Here is a 21,181-nt window from a genome sequence, read left to right on the forward strand (position 1 = left end):
GGTTGCCAAAAGAATGTATGCATGTGAAACATTCAACAGGAATGAACTGCTGCTGCTGCTCCAGCTCTGAAAAAAGACTGTACTGAGAAAGAAACTTTGCCAGATGACACCAGGTCGTGAAGTGCTTTGTGAGAAATGTCTTGGCCTGTTCTAGTTACTGATGAAATTTGCTTTCCACTTCAGTAACGCCAAAATTTCACAGTTGGATGATGCCCTAGAGATTATCAAGAACACTAAGAAAAATTTCCCATCACCTCTGATTAATTACCCAGAGTAACAAGTGTTCCCCTGGGCCATGTTTTGTCTCAGCTATAGATAAGCACTGCTGTGTGAATTTTAATGAAGTGCAAACTCTGTAGCAAGTACGACAAATTCACCACTGCACCATGTGGTCCTGTTGGCAACCTGGTAATATAAATCTAGAATAATAGCAATTGCTCTATAATATAATAGTGCTAAGAACTTTAAGGTTACTGATTCAAGTGTATTTTGAGGTGGAAAGGATGAAAGGAGAGGAGAAACACACTAAAAGAGCTTCAGCTGAAATTACTTTAATGTATAAGAGTTATTTGTAGAGGAAATCATGGGCTATTGGCAAGAGCATGATATCTATGAAAAATCTCCAATCTTTTCTACAGCATGAATACTGACGTTTTTTCTTGTTAAATATTTCTTAAGTATTTATTTTTTATATCTTTCTACTAGTTAGTGCATTTAAAGTATTTACTAGTGAAAATATACAGTAAGTTATCCAAAACAGATGTGGTTTTTCAATTAAAGTACTCCTGTGTTATAATCAATATGTTACAACATATAATTAACTTATGAATATCATGATCACATCAGGTTAGTACTTTGAGAATTATTCATAGGAGTTAGAGCTGGTGGTAGATTTGGGATGCATGTCCTTCACTTGGATAAACAGTCATTGTCTTTCCCAACATACCTTGCCTTGCTTATATTCCCACAACTGAAGAAGAAAAAAAGTATTTGTTTAGCAATGCAAAGGAAAATTCATTTGGGACATATTTTTCTTTTGCCAATTTATGTGTTTCAGTGTCTTTCTTCTTCCTTTTTAGCCCTAAGCTGAAGCACAGCTTTGCTTAAAACTGAAGTGGAGGGTGTATGCATTTTGAACCCTTTTTTTCCCTGTTATTTGTACAGAACACAAGTTTGAAAGAGCTGGAATAATAGAGACACAAGATTCTCCAAAAAAACTGCATTGTTTCAAAACTTTGCGTAGACTTGTCTGTAATCCTCTAAGAAATCCTCTGTGAGTAGGGAAGCATAATTTGTCTCTTTACAGACAGTAAACACAGAAGTGGAAAAGCTATACAACTGTAAAAACAGACAGATGGTCCCTAATCTTTGATACGAAAAAGGATCAAGGGTGGTGGTGGAATAAAAGAACAACCTAAGCAAACAAACCAAACCAAACAGAAAGAACCCAACCCAAAACAATTGCCAGAAGACCTATCAGGTTTACTACTGAGTTTATCCAGGGAAAAGCTTTGATGATTCACAAGTGGCTATTAGCTGCCAGTCTTTTCACTTTGCTTGCTGTGCATGTAGTGCTGCCCATCACCTGTTGTTAATTATAACATCCTATAAATCTAATGTTAGAAGACTAGCACTGGGACACAGTGCCTGCCCTGGCTTAATGGACACTCTAGGAAAAAAATAATTTTTCAAAAATTTATTCCTGGACGAGCTTCTATGAACCTGGCATTGTTATGAACTGATACTTCTATTAAGAAAAACACAAGTGAGTGCCTTTAAACAAATAAGGTGCTGGCTTTGTACAATCATTGTGATTTCAAACACCATATCAAAAACCACTATGATGGGAAGTTATCATTTAATAAATCAAAAAAGCTTACTTGGTAATAAATATTTTTCTTAGAAACCACAATATTCTCTTTTCTATGGATCATATGACTTTCCAGTTCCTTAATTTTTTTACATTACTGGAGTAACAAAGGAACGTGGGAAATAACTCTGCATGGCAGAATCATTCAGTTAAGCTATGCCTACACTGTGGTTAGAACAACTTAAAAACATGTGATTTCAGACATAGGTGATCAAGTTATTCCCTTTTTCAGGTAGCCACAAGTTACTGGCTGAATTGGGCAGTGCTACCTTTCTGAGATAAGGAAATTGCTTAGTTTTGACTAAATCATTTAAATTTAACTTCTTAGCTTTGTATTCTACAAAAGGGCGAGCAATATTTCCATCTCCAATATGGGAAATAGTTTCTTGCCTGTATGGGCTCTGAGCATCAAAAAAACCACAGCAAACTCAAGAAGGCGATGAATTGCTGCTATTGACACTGTTCTATGTTGACTGATATTTGGGCAACTTCCACTTATATTGATACATCAGCCTTTGTAGTTAGCAATGAAAAGAAAGCCAGTATTTAAAATAAACATGAAAGAAACTGTACAAAGACATAGATTCTGCTCTCAGTGACAGCAGTCTAAATTCAGATTTGGTCTAGACACAAGTACTGTAAAGATTTGCACATAAACATCTATAAGAAACATACTGTTGCATTTACACAGATGTATTCTCACATGTAGAATAACCTGCTGACATAAAATATCAAACTGACTGGCACCTATCTATTGACATTACCACAGACTATCAGGTAGTCTTAAATATTCAGTGACAGGCTTTGCTGGAAACATATCTGCACTTCTATACTTGATATACAAATACATACGTATTTGTATATCAATTCACACATAAGTAAGTTTCACCTAAAGAATCCACGTAATAAATTCTTCTGTAATACTGCTCTGTACAAGTCCTTCAAGTTTTCCAATATCTGCTAAAAAGGCATAAAAAAGTTTATACAAAGTCAGAAGAATCACCTTGTTTTACTGGAATCCCTTTTATGATGCACTTCTCATGTAAAGACCACTGTATTCTTCCATTTTTTGGTTCCACAATTATTCAGTATTCTGAATTTTTGTGCTCATGAGTGTGGGATTCTTTTTCTAATAAAGTGCAATGTGGATATGAATATATTTGTATAACTTCAATGACTTACTGGCTCTGCTTGCTGGTAAAAATATGGTTTTGATTATTCTTAAAACTCTTGATTCAACCTGCTTTGGGGAAGTTGAGCTATATTGTTTTTTACTGTTCATATGACATGGTGTGCATTCTAGCTGAGATCCAAGGTACTGTACAGCGGACTCACATCAAAAGAGAAACTGGTGCAGCAAACATTGATTGGAAGTGGAAATGTAACTTAAGGAATATTAATAACAGAAAGGTATTGAAATCAGAGTTCTGGGTTTAGGCAAACAATTTCTCAGCAGTCCAAAGTGCTGGTTTAGGAGACGGATAGGACAAAAATTGCTGAAAATGTATAAGAAATATGAAGCCTTGGAAAAAAAATAAATTGGAGAATCATTTGTTTTACAGACAGGCTTTAAATGACCTCAAAGAACTATGTTCCATGTTGGTTACTGTTTTGCAATGGAATTCCTGTACTTTGAAAGCAAACATGGAGCCTGCAGGGGCTTTGTTAGATATAAGAATATATCTATCATCTAGCTGATCTTCCTGTGCTCCTAGCTCTGCATTTTATTTCTTTTTGTCTGGAGTGGTGATTTGATGACAACCATTTAAATCTTCAGGATTCATGTCAATATACTATGAATGTTGTGCAATGCTATTAGGGAAATGGACAGAAAACTGACAGTATCTTCATCACTGGTGTGCCAGGAAAGGAAAAGATACTTTCTGAAAATCTTCTTTACGTAACTTGGTTCTGAAGTTAATTATTATCTCTACATGCTTATGGGCAAGCCTCAGAGCCACCTGCTTAGGTTGTATTTTTTTACTACAATTCTGCAGCTGAGTGCCTTCCTGTCTGCATCCTCAGCTGCATGCTCCTGTAACACACTGTGCCTACTGCATCCCTGTGCTGTGCACAGTTCCACTCTCGAGGGAAAATGTGACACTGCTGACCAGTGACTGGTGGGCTTTCAGAAAGGCACTTTTCCTGCTGAGTGAGTCATATTTATGAAGTAAACCACTGTAGGAATGCCTATCCCAATGAGAAGAAGCTGATCTCACTTTGTGTCTGAAAAGAAGATTATGTCCTCAGCAAAGCCTCCCTCTCTCAGGATACCCTGACATCTTCTGGCTTTGTGAGTGGAGAAGTTCTCATCTCTGGCTAGAGGTCAGCATTCTCATGTAGTTTCTACCTCTTGTCTCTGAAGATTTTTGACAAGATAGGTCCTTTATGATGAAAATAATTTTTCTTAGGAAATGGAACTTAGGTGTGTTAATTACATTGTTTCAGCATTAGACTTTTTCATTAATTATGTCAAAAAATTACCTCAATTTAATAGAGAAGACCTTCACTATATCAATTCTGATATTCAGACTCCACATCCAGTAATGAAGAGATCATAACAGTGCTGAGTATCAAATTTGAAGGATTCTGACAATCTGCATTTTCTTTTCTAGAAAGAGAAGGAAGAAAGAATATATGTTAATATCCTTCAAAAAGGCAAAAAGAGATTTTTGACTTTACTTGAATAAATAAGCTACTCAGAGTTTATTTTATTTTCTTACTTTAAAATTTTTGACATAATCAGACATTAATACATGAAATAAACATGAAACAGCCCAGGAAATTTGTTTAAAACTGTTGCTCAGGTTACAAAGGCACTATGAACGGCTTTTATTTTGGTTTGTTATGTTTTCATATGTAATATCATCTGCATTCCTTCACTATACTTTGATGCAGCTCTATAATTCACTGAAAACTGTGTTATTTTCTCACAGGACTACTTTGTATATTACAAAGGATCATTCTTTCTTGTTGCACACAACTAGTTTTTCTCTCCTCAACAACAGTCATTTTCAAGCTTGGTCAGAATTTTAAACAACCAAAAGCTGGAAAGATGAGAGAGAAAATTGAAATAATGTAAGCTCTGGTTTATCACAAAATACCAGACAATAAATTGCATCAACCAAACCCTAAAACCAAAGTAGTTTTTCCCCTGCCTCATAAACGAGTAACAGTCGACAGCTCTGGAATGTGCACTCCTCTCCTATGAAAACATTTTTCCGCTCTGCCTTTTCCAAAACTCAGAAGTTCAAAGCTAAACTACTACATATTATAAAAGAACAAATTTACCATGACACTTAAACAAAGACATGAGTCAGTGTATTCAGATTTCTTGAGGGAGGAAGGAGTTATGTTTCTTGTTAAGGCAAGGTTTGCAGTAAAGAAGTTATTTTTATAGTTTTATATATCTCCTTATAATTATGTATTCACACAGATGTTCTGTTTTACTGCACAGTTAAAGCTGTAATTCATGCCCTTTTTGTAATGGATATATTAATTGAGGTTTACAACATTTCTCCTCGGAAAGCAAAATATTAACATCCTCATTAAACAAATGGGCAAAAGCAATCACAGACATTAGGAAATTTGGTTCACTATTATTTGGGATATCCATGGCAGTCTGGGAACCTCAGCAGTTTCTCTTTGCCCTGAAAAGTGCTACTTGTGTTCTTAGAAATGGCATGAGCGAGGTGGCCAGCATGTATGTTAACAGCAGAGACAAAATGAGGTGGCTGTGGACAAAACAACCTGTATCTGGAATAAAATGCAAGCAATTTTGTGTCCTCTTAAATATGAGATGTAGAACATAATAGATTAAGCAGCTGAATTTCTGTATGTAGTTTTTAAAGCTGTCTAGGAAACTTGGAACATCATTTTCATTTATTTGGAACAAGTGGCTGACTCATTTGTCTGCCTTGAAAAACCTCTGCAACTGTTCCTGACTGGAATAAGATGAATATTCTGGAAGTCATTGCTCTTGTGAAAGAGGAAAGAAGTACAGAAAGTCACAGAGCTCCTGTTAATACCAAACCTCACTAAATGTAATATCAGTTTGGAATATGTTAATTTCCAAATATGTTAATTTATGTTAATATATTAGCAAACTTCTAGGTACAGTAGCAGCTTTAAAATGTCCACTCTTTCAAGAAGATTGATGTGGCCAAGTCTCGTCCCTCATGGATTTTGTCCTTTGTACAAAATTTGGGGTAGCTAGATAAAAGTCTGCTCTAGATTGAGACCTTTGACACTGAATGTTATATTCAGTAAGACGGAACCAAAATCAGAAGATCCTTGAGCATGGAGAAAATTGACATATCAAATTGTATCCCACAGCCCTTGCACACCATGAGGATTGAGTTTTCCCTTAATAATATGTAAAGATTTATTAGGTCAGTCTCTAAAAGAAGTGTTTAGCAACTATAGAGACAATATGCTCTAATTGAGGGGCACAATTTTTTTCCTTCAAATGCAATTTTTTTTCCCCTAGCTGGTTGCTTTACCTATAGTCATAAATTCTCTTTAGCCTTTTTAATACACTATTATATTTCACATGGGAATACAGACAGACTTTAATGCAATTACTAAATAGGGTTTTAAAACCTTTAACTTTTTAAATTGGAACGGTTTGATTTTTCACTTGTCTGTTTTAGAGGCCTTTAATGAACCGTACCATTGAATTTCATGTTGGTTGTGAAGGAGATCATCTGTGGCAAGTAACATTTCTAGTAAGGGAGAATGTCACAGTCAGTTTTGTTGGATACAGGCATGTCACACTGGAGACAATGGCTAGAAGCACCAGTCACCTGAAGAGAGGAACCTGCATTAAGTGGCCCACTGGGTAGATGAACCATGTTTGATAACCTTTGGAATAATGACAAAAGTGAACTCTCCTTGACAGACAATAAACTATTTTAATTTTTAGTCACCATGCGTTAAACTTTCAAAGTTACTAAGAAAGCAACACCTGGATATAAATGTCATTGAGCACTAGGGTGCAATTAGGAGGCAGTGCCTTGATAGAAGGAGGGCAGCTGATTAGTACCAGGCCAGTGGTAGCTGTGCTGGCCTCCTGTGTGCAAACAAGGCTAAGAAGGGGTTCCCTCCCCTCTTTCTCTGCAGCCAAGCACAGTCCTCACCTACGAGCTGCTTTGTTTGGCTATGGGGGCAACACAGCAGAACAACAATGCCTTGTATGTTCTGCACCAGTCAGAACCACAGTTTGGGCAAATTCGGTACCAAAGAGTGCAATAAGGATCACACAGGATCACACAGGGCAAATATATTCCATTGGCCCTTGCTTCCACCTCCCACATTATGCAAGTGAGCAGGGCAGGGTTAGGAAAACTGTGATTTATAATGTTGGTGGTAGGTGGAACAGGGGAGACTGTGGGACCAAGGGAGCCAAGTATTTTAAGCATCTGTTATAGGCCTATGCCAGATGCAGGATACCAGACAAGATGTGCCATTTGTCTGTTCTTGAATGGAATTTCCTATGTCCCTAATACCAAGCAAACTCTGTTTATTTATAATATAACTAATTCTGGTTTTGTAGAGATGATATACAGAACATTTAATGTTTTTACTTTCACAATGACATTTAAACACTAAAAAAGTTATTTACTTAGCTGTGTAAATTCAGTCAGGAGGCTGTTTTGCTTTGTCATGAGTGAATCTGTAATGGCTGGAAAACTACTCAGTTTAGGGAGGCTGCCTTTTGTAGTTTCCTGAAGTACAAATTTCTCTTGTCTGGGTTAAAAATGGGACTTGGGTTCTTAGAAGTCCTGTGTCAGGCAGTGATTTCAAGTGACTGTTTGCATGGGTACAGAGAGAAGAATGATTTGGGAAACGCTGACTGTTCTCTCCTGACAGTGAATTTTCTTCCAATTCTAAGTGATTATATTTAATAAGTAATTCCAATTATTTCCTGAAGGAATACACAGGAATTCATAAACAAAACATTTTCTCAGAATATGTAAATTCAAAATGACAGCTTCCTAGTGGAAACGCAAGCGTTAGTAGTAAAAGGAAATGTCTCCCAATTCTTGGAGTGCATTTCTTGACAAATTTTGACAGAAACACAGACTTCCCAGAGCAACAGCTCTGATAATGAGACTGATTATCTGGAGTTGATTATCCTACCTCTAAGTCTCTGTGCAATCTTGTTAATAGAAAAGATGTAAGCCACAAATTACATTTAAGACCAAGAGAGAAATTTAGGGCTGATATATATAGCTCGAAAAGCAGAATGGAACAGCCTCACTGTCCCAAGATCTGGACTCCAGAGTAAGACAATTGCACAGAAGGGTCCATCTTTTGCATATCAACCTTGCTTACTGTCAGCATCCTTCCCTGTCACCAGTGGAATTCCCATTCGCTCTTGCTCCAAAGGCACATCAGGCTGGACTATCAAACCTGCCAACCTTTTTCACGGGTCCTTTCTGGTACCTCTGCTCCAATGTCATGTCTTCCAGTCCTTTACCAGCAGGCTGTGTCCTGATTACCTCACTGCTCTCTGAATTAAGACCTTTCTTTGAACTGTTGCTAGATTTTGAGTTTACAGGAGGTGACACCCAAGACAGACTTCTTGACCTGGGCCCTCAGTTGACCCCAGCTTTTTCACTGAAATGCCTTGGTTTCTCTTGGGACAAGAAAAGAGAGTTTAAAATAAATAAAAATCCACAAGATGGAAGAAGTGAAAAGTTGTAGTGATGAATTTACTAACAAAATTGTAAGGCCCACAATACAACTAATCATAAATCAAGTTCCTCCGTGACATTCCCTCTAACATTTTAGGTCACAACCTACATCAAAGCATGTGCCATTAACTGCCTGCATCAATGTGCTTCATGAGCTCATCCCTTCCTGCCTCAGTTTATCTGTTTGTAAAGCTGAGGTTGGATTATTAGACTGGGGCAGTGCTCTGAAGTCCAGCTTCTGACAAGAGTTGTTACAACAATTACTGCAGCAGATGTCAGAATCAAGTGAAAGCAGCCATTCAACAATCAAAGTACAAACCACAACCATCATTTATGTTGTGTGCTATTGCAGGTACTCTTCTAGCAAAGCAGAAAAAGGTTCACACTTGCTTCCAAAAAAAAAAAAAAAAAAAAAAAAAGGTTTTTCCCGGACACTTTGCTGTTTTTAGCCTTCGCTAAAAAGGTTGGATCTGGTTCTATCTGCTTTGAACCAGTTTGAGCAAAAAAAAAAAAAAAAGCCTCCCCTTTTTTTCAAAAAAAAAAAAAAAAAAAAAAGAAAGGTTTTTCCAGCACACTTTGCTGGTTTTAGCTGCAGCTAGAAAAGATACAGCTGGGGTTTTTGGCTTATACAGCTTGAAGCTTGAGCTCAATATTCAGCAACAGCTTAGTCGGAGCTGTTTTACACAACTATTTTTCTGTAAACATTTTCATTCAATAGTTACCATGTGATATCTGTGCTCCCTTAAAGCACACTAGTGACGGGTTTCTTATCTTCATATTGCCTGAATGGTCAAACACTTACTTGGGAGGTGGTCTGAAAGCTGGGGACAGAGGCAAGACAGAGAACATTTAATGAAAGCTGGATTCTGACATGGAGTCCTGTGATAGACAGTCCAACAAGCTGCTGCTGAGTGACACATCTCAATTGGCAGCTGAATGAATATAGTCAGTTTGAAGAAGAAGTTTTAAGTTAGCCTTTAGCTCATGGCTTTGGAAACTGTCATTTGCAAATGGACCCCACACAAGCAGGTCATAAAATAGAGGATCCATGCTGGGGCTTGGGGATTTTGCACACATTTACACTTTCAGATACTCAAGTCCTTGCTTGAGGTTCAGGACAATCATAAATGTAGCTAAATCATACAGTGTACAGAGGCTGCTTTAAGGAGGCTGCTGCTTCCCACAGAGGTAAAGTCTGGCCAAGAATAGCATGTGTTTCCTCCTCTGCATCTAAGTGGTTGCTTATGTTCAAAAATGAATGAAATATTCAATGAAAACAAGAATCTTCACTGACACGATCACTGCTTCTTAATGTTGTTACACAAAATAGTGCTGTCTTGCCCAAGCACGCCTGGCTCTCTGAGAACAGTGGAGACAGGATGGTATTTGGATAGCTGCTGTTTTTTCTGAAGAGTGGGGAGGGTGTGCCTCTTATGGGGGCATGTTCACAAAGGTTTTAGCCCAGAAAGAAAGAGGTACATCTGGAAAGAGCATAAACCAGGTTGCCAGACTCTGGCACTGCTACTAGAAATAATTCTTTCTCAGGAAAGTACCAAAATGTGGCTGTCTGCTTTGCCCACAAGTATCCGGGCATTTTTCTTGGCAGGCAGGGATACTGGCAGCTGTTTGGCATTTTGATCGCTGCTCCAACTAGTGTCTATTCATTCTCTGCTGAAGATGGAAGAATACACTTGTGGTTTAATCACTGGCCTAGGGATTAGGCATAATGGTTCTGCTCAGATTTTAATCTGCATGCTTGGCCAGGTTACTTACGGAAGAATTTTGAGAAGTGCCCAGCACCCACAAACAGGATCAGATTTTTCAAAAGCTCTCTGCCTCCACTGAGGCAGTGGCCAGATGATCAAAGGAACTTCTTAGAAAATCTGTCTACGAGTGTCATTGTGAGAGCTACTGGGTGCTGATCAGTCGTGAAAATCTGGTTTTCATTGAGGTGCCCAGATGGGGATCAAACTCTCCATCTAGCTCCCATCATGATGGGAAGACACTTGAGAATCTGGCCAGTAGCAATCTCCTGAAATGCTACACCAGCAACTTCCCCTGTGCCTCAATTTCCTCTAAAATGAGAGTGATGTTGCCAGGGTGCTTCTAAGGATAAATTTATTAACCTGCTGTGTGTGAGGTTCTTGGATGCTTCTGAAGCCAGGAAGGGAGGTGAAGCATTTGTAGCACAGTGTCTTTCCAGACATACCAATCATCTGTGTAAACAGGACTGTGTTAAAGTGACTGGAGCAGGAGTCCAGGAGTCAGCTTTGCTCTGTGTACAATTTACAAGCCTTGAAGTTCAGGAGCTGCTGCTTTTTGTTTGTATCAAACCCTTGATCATGAGTCAGGACTTCACCATGCTAGCGGGTGTAACATACAGATCAAAAGAACTCAACCTTAAAAACCTTTGTGGCGAACAAAGCAGGGCCAGGAGAATACATTGTAAAGAAATCATGAAATGTAACAGTTTCATGATTTCTTTACAGCTGTTTGCCTTCTGAACTCCCTGCCTGTTGAGTGCAGTTGTTTTATCATTTTCTTTCCTCACATGACATTTCTTTCCTCGCATCCCACCCAAGTGTTTGGTATTTTTTGGGAGAGTTCTGAGGGTTTAGGATTTCAACTCTATAGCACTGGTTACTCTTATACTAGATACTATATACAGCAGTATCTTTTGCAGGTGGGTTTTTGGATTTTAAGATCCGGGAACATTAACTTCAAAATGAACCTGATTTTACTTTCCTCTTTTTTTTTTTTTTTTTTCTTTAACTTACAGCAGTTTCAGTTTTGCCTCCAGATGTGGAAATCTGAAAGGTCCTGAACCTCCTGTAGTGTGTGCTGGAGCAGCCTTCCTTCTCTTTCTGAGTAGCCTTCCCTCACATGATGTGACATTTTCTTTCCGCTGAGAGTGGATCCCCCTGCCCCAGCAGCTGCCTTCGTTTTTGGCCTTCCAGCACTGTCGGCATTTGTGCGAGCTAATGCTGCCCAGATCCTTCTCCAAGGGGCACCAAGGCCGGCATGAAGCAGCGAAGCCCTGGGGCTGTGTCTCCGAAACCCAAAAACCTCAAATGCATTGTGTTTCCATAAATGCTCCTCAGCTGACTGAGCTGTGGAGAGTTTCTGCTCTCCTCAACCCTTGCATTTCCTTTGGGAATGGGAGGCACAGACTGTAAATGAGTTTTCCGACTGCCTCTGTGCAGAAATGGCACTGATGTCGGAGCATGAGGGAAGGAGCTGAGAGGTGCTCCAGGGCACGGAGCCCAGCCTGGCTGACAGGGCCCTGAGCCGTGCTGGGGATGGCCCTGCCCTCACCATGGCCAGCCCTCACCACGGCCTGCTGGGGCTGAGATGTCCCCACAGCCCAGCGAGGGCAAGCTGTCACCACCCCGCCAGGCCACGGTGGCCTCAGGACCGTGCCACGGCAGGTAATGGCCATGGAGCAGGGTGGAGCTCTCAGGTGCCCTGAGGCTTGGTTTTATTTTAGACTACAACACCATTACAACTCAATCATCGCTAAATGCAATCCGCTTGTTGGAAAGTGTGGAATATGTAAAATTTTCTTAAGAAAGGATGTTCCTTAATGTTTGATCTTTGTATCCTTTCAAGCCTAATCAACAAGAAGGGAGATTTAATCCACAAAACAGAGAGCAGCTAACAAGCAAGCTCTAAGCGATGGCCAGGGGGTAGAAAAACAAATTACTTGTTGGTAGAATTGCCTTGTTAAGGTTTAGGCCTTGATGTTAAGGTTTACGTCTTCACATGCTTCTGCCATCTTAGACCTGGGGCGAGGTTAACAAAGCTTGGGAAGAAGGATGCCCATGGATAGTTTACACAAAGAATGCAGAACACACAGAATGCAGACACAAACTCCTGCTATCTTTACAGCTTTTGGGCATTAGCTACAACATTTCGTGTTTTCCTGAAGCTCTCTCAACTTACAGGCAATTGAGAAAGCAAAAATATTTCTCCTCATCATGTCTCATCACAGAAAAGGAGAAGCCAGGAAGGAAGGGTTGCTGCACCCCGAGCTGAGGTCTGTGATGCTGAGTGCTTCCAGAAAGTGCCATGTTGGCTCCTCAGTCTCCTTCAGGTTTGGGGGGAATTGCAGGACCAGCTCTCGGTCTCAGCTGCAGTCATTGTTTTGAAGGATAAGGCAGTGTGTATGTTGTGAATGTCCAAGCTAAAACCCCAGCTCTTGAAACGTGCTTGACAAGCGGAGCATTGAAAATGTAATGGTTTCTGTTTACTTATTTTTGAGATACTTATTTTCATGAGATAAGCAGTTAGTAAAAAGTTCAAAGCACATGTAGCAGAGAAAATGCCTTTGAGCAATCACAAATTTAATTTATTTTGCTTGTCAGTCCTTTTGTATTGAGCTCTTGACAGTGTTTAGCATAGAAGTGAGAGATGTGATGTTGAAAATAGGATATTTAGAAAAATAATATAAAATATTAATTTTAAGTGAATTCTGAACTCAGTGAAAGGCAGTTTTTGTGCTTGAAATTTGAATCAAAGAACTATCTCATCCTGACTGTGGAACAGAAATATTCCATAAGAATCACAGGCCAGAACTAACCACCACTGCTTGGATTTTAAACACTGAGTATTTGGAGCTAGTTGCTTAAGAACAATCTAAAATCAAAATGGAATGAAGGTGACATTACAAAACATACCTGAGACGAATGGATTTCCTTCAAATTACAATTTAAAAGCCATCTGATAATTCTATACGAGTGCATTCAAAAAAAAAAATACTCCTGTAAATTACTCTTTAATCAAGTATGATGATGAATGTTAAATATCCAGTTTTCTGTATGAGCAATGTTTTTAGCTGGGACTAGTAATGCAAGCTTAGGGAACGATCCTGAAATGTCTTCCATGTTTCCTGATGTATTAAGTTACACTCAGATATCCAAAAGATAATAATAGTCTGTCGGAGTTCCTAAGCATAAAAACTAAAAAAAAAAACCTAAAGAAACCCTCAAAAAAACCACCAAAAAAACCCCCTTAAAAATAATATCCTTGCAGTGGCAGCTTGGACTGTACTGCACAGACATCCTAAATTTAGATAGGGTGGCTGAACTGGAGGAGAGCAGGAATTCCTGTAAGAGACACAGAATGTTCAACTATGGCACCACTTTCTTCGGTGGAAGACAGGAACTGCTGCTGAATCTGCACCTCTAGGAACATAGAGCAGAACAGTCCAGAGCTCTCACTGCCTGGCTTTGCATGCAGCTTGTGTGCATAGCAGGAACTCAGCTCATCATTAACATCTTCAGCCTCCACTGCAGCGTATTTTTGAGCTGTTCATCCATTAGGCTGGGATAAGATGGGACAGAATCCTTCCAGTTGTTAATTCACTTAGGGAATTAATAAATAGGCATGGCAGCTCTTCTGAGCTAACATTCAGCCTGTGATTACATATTAAAGTACTGAGGCTTGTCCAGTAACCTACAGCAGCATATCACAAGGTGTACCTACAACACCTACAATGAATGTTGCAATCCTGGAATATTTTCAATTGGAGCCTAATAATGATTACAGCCATTTGTGAAAGCATAGCTAGATTTTGCTAAGCTCTGCCCACCTTCAGCAAAAGTCTGTCCATTTACTGTAGGGCTTGTGTTCTGTTTCAGTGGTAGCTTTTTTTAGTTTTTGTTTTGTTTTGTTTTTTACCCTGAGTTAACCAGAACTTGGCTTTGATTCTTTAATCCTTTTCCCTATCAACTCAGCAACCACAGAGGCAGTTTATTACTGAAAAGAAATCTAAGAATCAGTTTTGGACAGCATTGTCTTGGTAAGTTCATTTTATTAACATGGTTTTGGTTTTATTTCAAAAATGCTTTGACAAGCACTGACATTTTTAGAATCAGTAAAGCACAAGATACTTACTCCTAAAGGCCTAAGCTTTGCATTTTTTCTGCAGCAAACAATGTGACATGCTACTATGGTAAACTCAACTCAAGCCACTGACTGAAAAGAAACAAGTACTGAATGTTGTCTTTTTTTCCCCTTCATTTTCTAAAATATGTTTTGTGCGAATGCTAGTGCTTGTGAGATACACTTCCTTAACTGCTCTTTGCTTATTTGCTTTTCATCTATAGCGCAGGTGGCAGATCTATTAATGCTGGCAACACAAACTTTCCTCACACACCTGCTTTTATGGCTCAGCTTTGACCTAAAGCAACTACCTCTTGACTTTTTGCTGAAATTTGCCAACAAGGGTCCCCGTTGTGTGTTTTACATTAATATCCATCAACTGAGAGTTCAACTAAGATCACCTACTTCATTTAAAAAGGAATACTAGGAAATATCTGAACCCTGTTTTGTTGTTGATGTTGCTGCTATTCTTCAAGGCAAGCTGAAAGAGAATTTCTGGTCTCCAAGCTACAATAAGACTCTTGTTCTGATACTGTGCCTTCACTGGAACTCCATGCGTGGTGGGAAGAATGGAAGGGCAGAACAGAGGTGAGTTATGTGCTGCCATAAGCAGGCCTGACTGCTAGATTCCTTTAGTGGTAAATTGATTATCTTTGGTTTGTGTGTCCCTGGGGCTGTGCCACCTTCCATTCTGTGCCTTTGAAAAAACTATGTTGAGTGAGATGCAAAGTAAGCATCTCCATTCCAGAAAATATGTATTACATACATGTGTTGTTGCTTCATATAATAAGAATGGGTTTTGTTAGAAACTTGTTTTACTCTCCAGAATTTTCTGTTGCAAAAATGGTCAAATACTTTGGTTGGACTTCCCTATGCAAATCCACAGTGTGTGACTGTCAACCTCTTACTTTCAAAGCAGAAGTATGTTCGCCTGGAAAGAGTGGCTGCTTTTTTAGCTAGCAGGAAACATATGCTTGCAGATGTTTCAAAGTTCTGGCTTTTAATATACCTTTGATATCTACCATGTCAAGCTGTTAGTTTTGCCTCATTCTCCCTTTAATGGGATAGGTTTTATGTATCCTATATGTTGCCATGATGGATTCCTAGGAGCTGAAGTAAACTGGCATAGCTGATCCAGGAGTCAGTGATTTTTAGTGCTGTGGATATTTTTTAAAACAAAAAACTTTTTCTTAAGTTTGCAGTACATTATTTTTTCATCTCAGCTTTATTTCAAAGTGACTGCATAAACTGTATGACCTGTTTTTCCAGTTGTGTAACCTGGTTATATAGGCCTTATCTTACAGGAATGGAAAAGAAGTAATTAGGTGCTTTTTCTATTTTGTTTCGTGGTGCAGTTTTTGTTAGTTTTGCTTTGTCGGTTTTTTGGTTTGGTTTTGTTTGTTTTGTTTTGGTTTGGTTTTTTTTTTTTAAGGTTAGAGTTTTTTAAGGTTAGAGAGTACCATTTACTTCTTACTTTCAAATGTGGAGTCCTCAGAAGCTGACATTTTGGAGTGTTACACTTCAGGATTGCCAAGAATATTTGCACTAACTGCCCAGATGTCTCTAAAATAAGTGCAATGAGCACACACACACATTTGTCTTGAAGATGTGGAGAAAGCAAGGTGTGCGTAAGGTGCAGAAGGATGCCCTAGTTGTGTGGAATTATGAATGGCATAACTGCTGGCATGGTTCCAAATCCAAAGTGGAAAATTTCTTACCTACAGGGCAGTCCATATTATTTTTGAATGCCCTCATGTTGAACTCAGTGTGGTTGTTGGTGAGATCCCAATAAAGAATGATGTCCACAGACGTGCACAGACACCACAGTCATCAGTTCACCACCGGCTCACAGCACTTGGGAATAGAACTTGAGACCTTCGCCTCCGCAAACACAGCTGCTCATCTGGCCTGGGCTTTGTAGCCAGCAGAGGGAACTGATAAACACTCTCATAGGACTGCTTTATGTGTTTTTTATAACCAAGAGAGGCCACTGATTCTCACCCCCTCTGAAAAAGAGTCCATGTAATGTCACCCCTCAACAGTTTCATCTGCCATTCGTAAGCGACAAACTTATATTTATCTCGATTTTGCTATAAAATATGGACTTGCATGAAGTTTTAATCACCTAAAGGTGTCCCAAGACTTCATAGTGGTATTAACTCCCTGTAGTGCAATTATGAGACATAAAATTCATTACACATCAAGACAATTACAGAAACACATCTAACATTTCAGGAGTGCAGGGAGAACAAGCATAATTGTTTACTGGTGACTACATGGAATAGGCATAGTTATTTCTCCAGACGCACAAAAAGGCTTCAGAACCAGGAGTCATCATTATCTTTTTGAACATATATATATAGATCCACAACTTTTTCTGGGATTTCTGTTTGCAGAGGGAAACCTACAAAACAGGCAACAACACCTGCACAAAAATCTACAAAGAGTAAGTGGCAAAAATAAAGAACTTTTGTACAGTTAAGTACACCTGTTTGCTGTTTTTTAACAGGCAGAACACACCACCTCTAATGTTTTTGTATTGTCTTGTTCCTCACTACCTCCACTGAACCATTGCTCTTTCAGGAATATGACATTAGTGTAAATTAAAAATTATCTCCATGTAGAAGGAAAGAACCCACAGCCTACAATAACTGGAAGGCAAAACAAGTAAGGGAATGTATAGGAATATATATAAGCTTAAGAAATAAAACTTAATCTTACCTCCCCTGAGATACATAGCAAGGCACAGAATAAGGGGGCAGAAAATTCTGCCATGCAGATATGCTCACAGATATATAAAAATTGTCTTCTGTGGCAGATAGTGAGATGACCATTAATGGCTCCTTTTCTACTCCTCCAGTTACCTGTCACATGTTCACTACTTTCTCTATGAACAATGCATGCTTAGCAATACTTTTTAAGTTAAAAGAGTAAGAGACAAGGCCTCTATTGCTAGGGTAATAACTCTGGAAATTGAGCACTGGAATTTGTTGGGTGAGGTGCATTTTTGTTTATTTAGTTTCAATTTTGTTTTGTTGGCTTTGAGGTCTTTTTTGAAATTCAGTAGTTGCAAGGCTATAGGAGCAATTATGAATCTGTACCCTCATAAATTAACTTAAGGGCTAAAAATTAGTGGGATAGGACAAAGCTGGTGGTTGGGGCTTTGGTTTTTGTTTGTTTGCTTGCTTGTTTTAATGTGCATGAAATTATATCCTGTATGTTTACAGAAGGGAAAAAGAAAGGAAGATTAATATTTATGTCTCCTAAAAGATCCTTTCAATAATTTTGCTTAAGCCCTATGAGCTTCTCTTTGAGCTCTTTACTGCTGCTGAGTTACCAAGGCTGAATTCTACAGTCAGATGTTGTCCATCATTTCTGGTCCATGGCAGTGGATCTCTGCTTCCTCAGCCTACCAAGGGTCTGGGCTGGTCTCCTTTAACCACAGAGTGTAAGAAAGAGAGGAGCATTTGCTTATTTGTTTAATTGTTTATTTACACTCTCCCAGAACGATTTATTTGTAAATCCTCTAAAGGGGTTTGTAAAGGGTTTCACAGGAATTTTGAAAGTGTTGGGAGTAAATTACCTCTCTCAAGATTTGTCACTGGAATTCTCCCTGATGTTCAGCCCTAAAGAGTCATTCAAAGACAGAGAAGCTACAAAGGGGTGGACTTGATCAGGCTGAATACAAAATAAGTGTGGGATTAGTGCTGGCCTGGAAACCAGAGGAGCTAAATCTGACATTCTTACATGAATTTTCAGTATGACCTTGAGTAAAGTAATTTATATATTTAGTGACAGCAGGGCCAGAGGAAAACATAATGTCTCCCTAAAGAGAGGTGTGAAAATAAATTCCTGAAGAATTTCTCCCAAGCAGTGGCAGAACTATGCATAGATAAGCAGAGAGTGATATGTTTATCCTCTGTTTCTATGTATCTAGTCTAGCACTTTAGACAGCACTGGGAGTTACACTAGTGGATTAAGTAGATATTACTGCCCTAAATAAACACCTACAAACCTAAGAAAACTGCCAGGAGAAGTGACTTAGCATCCCTGCTTAACACTTAACTGGTCTTTGGCCAAAAAAATTAATATAGTCTCTTTACCTTTATTATTTTTAAATGTTATGATCATTACTCAAAAAATCAGAATTCCTTGCTCTCCCAGTGATTCCTTTTTTTTTTCCCCTTAATTCAGGTTGTACCATTATTTTAAACAGTATTTTTGTTTTAATATCAGTGTGCTTTGATCTTGTAAAAAGGAGTTTTAGATGAACACAGAGGTCAACAAATGCATTCCTAGACATCTGAGCTCCCTTGGAGACCTGCTGGGTGAAGTGTCTCTTCATCCCCTGCTGGAAAGTGATGCTAAGTTGAATTATCTACTCAGCCTGAGAGAAACTACTCAGAAGAGATTCTGATCTAAATTAGATTAATTCCTTTGAATAAAGTTTTCTTAATATGTCCTGCAATCCATTTTTCAAATGCCAAAACACTACATTTCACAGCAGGCTTTAATAAAAGGTATTTTGCTACATACACATTTCCTGTATGTATTTCCTGTGGCAAATGCATTTTTTTCCATGAAACGTGATCTATTAAAAATTTTGATTTATCTGATGGAGTAAAATTCTGTGTGAAAAAAATGAGGTTTTACTGCCACAATGCAGACCTAAATTCTGTATGCACTGAACTTAAAATCACATATCAGTGTTTTACAACAGGGATGTTTTTGGAAAGGGGGGGTTTGCTGTAAAAACCACATGTTAACTAAGAAATAAAATTTTGTAGCTTGCCAGTTATGAGGAAAACCATTGGGCTCTCTTCCTGCCTTCTATGGGCAACTTACATTAATTACCTGGATGCAAAAATAGTTTTACTCTAAGTTTGCTGTAGAAAACTCTGTACTTTGATTTTTGAATAGTTCAATTTATTTGGGGTTTGGAGTTTTGTTGTTTGGGGTTTTTTTAAAGATACTTATGTAAGCTTGCTAGGCAAATAGCTGAAGGCAGTGTTTTCCTTTCCACACTAGTTAGAATAGATAACATATAAAATCAGAAAAAACTCCTAGATACAGTATGCAGAAAAGAGTACTTGGAGCAGAGTTCTGCTGTTATAGCTTAAAATACTGCAGCTAATGTGAATGCAGTTATATATGGACATAATTCTCTTCTAGAGAAGATTTTCTATTTGTGAAAGACCAAAAAGGACTCAGTTTAGAAAGAGAATTAGACATTAAGAAGAAAATACCACTATTTAACTGTAGACTATATTTTGTATTTACAGACAGCATTAACTGCGGCTTCTGGCAGCTCATGCTTTCCCTCCTCTCTGAGCACTGGAGAGAGGCATTGTAGGATTAGGATTTCTGTGATGGAATTTCTTTAAACAGGTGACTGTGTGTGCTAAAAGTGCACTGACTCACACAATGTGAATAACTGCTACTAGTCGCTAATAGATTAATCTCTGTGAGGATGGACAGATGCGTGGATGGGAATGCAAATATAGTTTTGAAACCACTTTTAAATGTTTTAACTGTTCAGTAGCTGTCTCTGAGGCACTATTCCTTCCTCTAATGCTAGAAATGCCTGTGTAGGAAAACCACAGAAAAATACAAAGTTGATCTAAAAGTTTCATAGAGACACAAGGTCTGTTGTTCCAAGAAGGAGGACTCTGCTTGTAAAAAATATCAACTTTAAGTATATTTGGTACACTATAATGAATTCCATCAGTCTTATTACTGTGTTTCTGTAAGGGCTTAAGTTCCATCACACCTTTTTTAAAGGCAATGAAACCTGTGAAGATGCACTTCAGTCCCAAGACTGTCTCAATCTGGCTAGTCAATGACATTAGCAATAAAACCCAGTTCCTTCCTTAAATTAACACTAAGCACTTTTCTTTCCTCAAACAGAATTTAAGGAAGCTTTACAGTGCATTTTTTTTTTTTTTTTTTTTTTTTTTATAACTTGACTGGACTGAAAAGGAGACTATTAAGAGGGATGATACATTGCTATAATTGGTCTGGGCATACTAATCTCTTCAAAATCCATCAGAAAGGGAGAGACGACCTTTCCCCAGCCACAGTGTTTCCCAGCAAGATCTGTTTTTATTTCTCTGCTAAAACAACAGACTGTTACTAACTTAAATATCAGATGACACTACATCTGAAAAAAAAAAAAAAAAAAGGGGGGGCGGGGGGGAGGGGGAGCCAGCACCACCCAGCAAGGCAGTGCTCAAGCTCACATTAAGGCTTCCTCACATTAGCTGGTTAAAACAGAAACCTGAAGTAGCAGTAATCTTACCTTGAGTACACAAGATCCAAGGAGAGAAGATCACTGGCTCAAAACAGTGGAGGACTGAGAAACTGCTCTGATCTGCTGCTGGTAGCATGCACTTGGCTTTTATGTGCAGGTGGGAGGAGCTGCTCCCTACGGTAGGTGGGCAGTGAAGATAGCGGGCAGACAGCCTTCAGAAGGCATTGAACAGTAGGTTTTTGCTCTTTGGGGACACAGAGGGGGAGGAAAAGCAAGCTGGATGGCTTATACATGAAAAATAGTGTTGGATTTATTTGCTGGATTTTTTGTTTTGTTTTGTTTTGGGTTTTTGTTTTTCTGTAAATCTGTAGTTAATTAAAGACTTTCTACTGTATTTATTTTTCTAAATCCAAATCTCTGAATTATTCCAGTTGCAGTTACAATACTACTAGGTCTCACTTCATCTGTTGGAAGGATTTT

At 38.6% G+C, this 21,181-nt stretch overlaps 1 protein-coding gene across 1 annotated transcript in view; it reads right to left on the reverse strand.

Moving 5' to 3' along the window:
• Positions 1 to 20,825, reverse strand: part of COL8A1 (collagen type VIII alpha 1 chain) — an 87,872-nt gene extending 67,047 nt beyond the window's left edge. Inside the window, exons 1-2 of the mRNA XM_041410983.1 lie at positions 20,750 to 20,825; positions 4,355 to 4,481 (exon numbers count right to left, since the gene is read on the reverse strand). The gene's annotated coding sequence lies outside the window, so the exon portion shown is untranslated. The remainder of the gene's footprint in view (positions 1 to 4,354; positions 4,482 to 20,749) is intronic.
• Positions 20,826 to 21,181: the final 356 nt, after the last annotated feature.

Source organism: Onychostruthus taczanowskii, unplaced genomic scaffold (genome assembly GCF_017590055.1).
Source record: "Onychostruthus taczanowskii isolate IOZ18803 unplaced genomic scaffold, ASM1759005v1 scaffold34, whole genome shotgun sequence".
NCBI classification, from domain to species: domain Eukaryota; kingdom Metazoa; phylum Chordata; class Aves; order Passeriformes; family Passeridae; genus Onychostruthus; species Onychostruthus taczanowskii.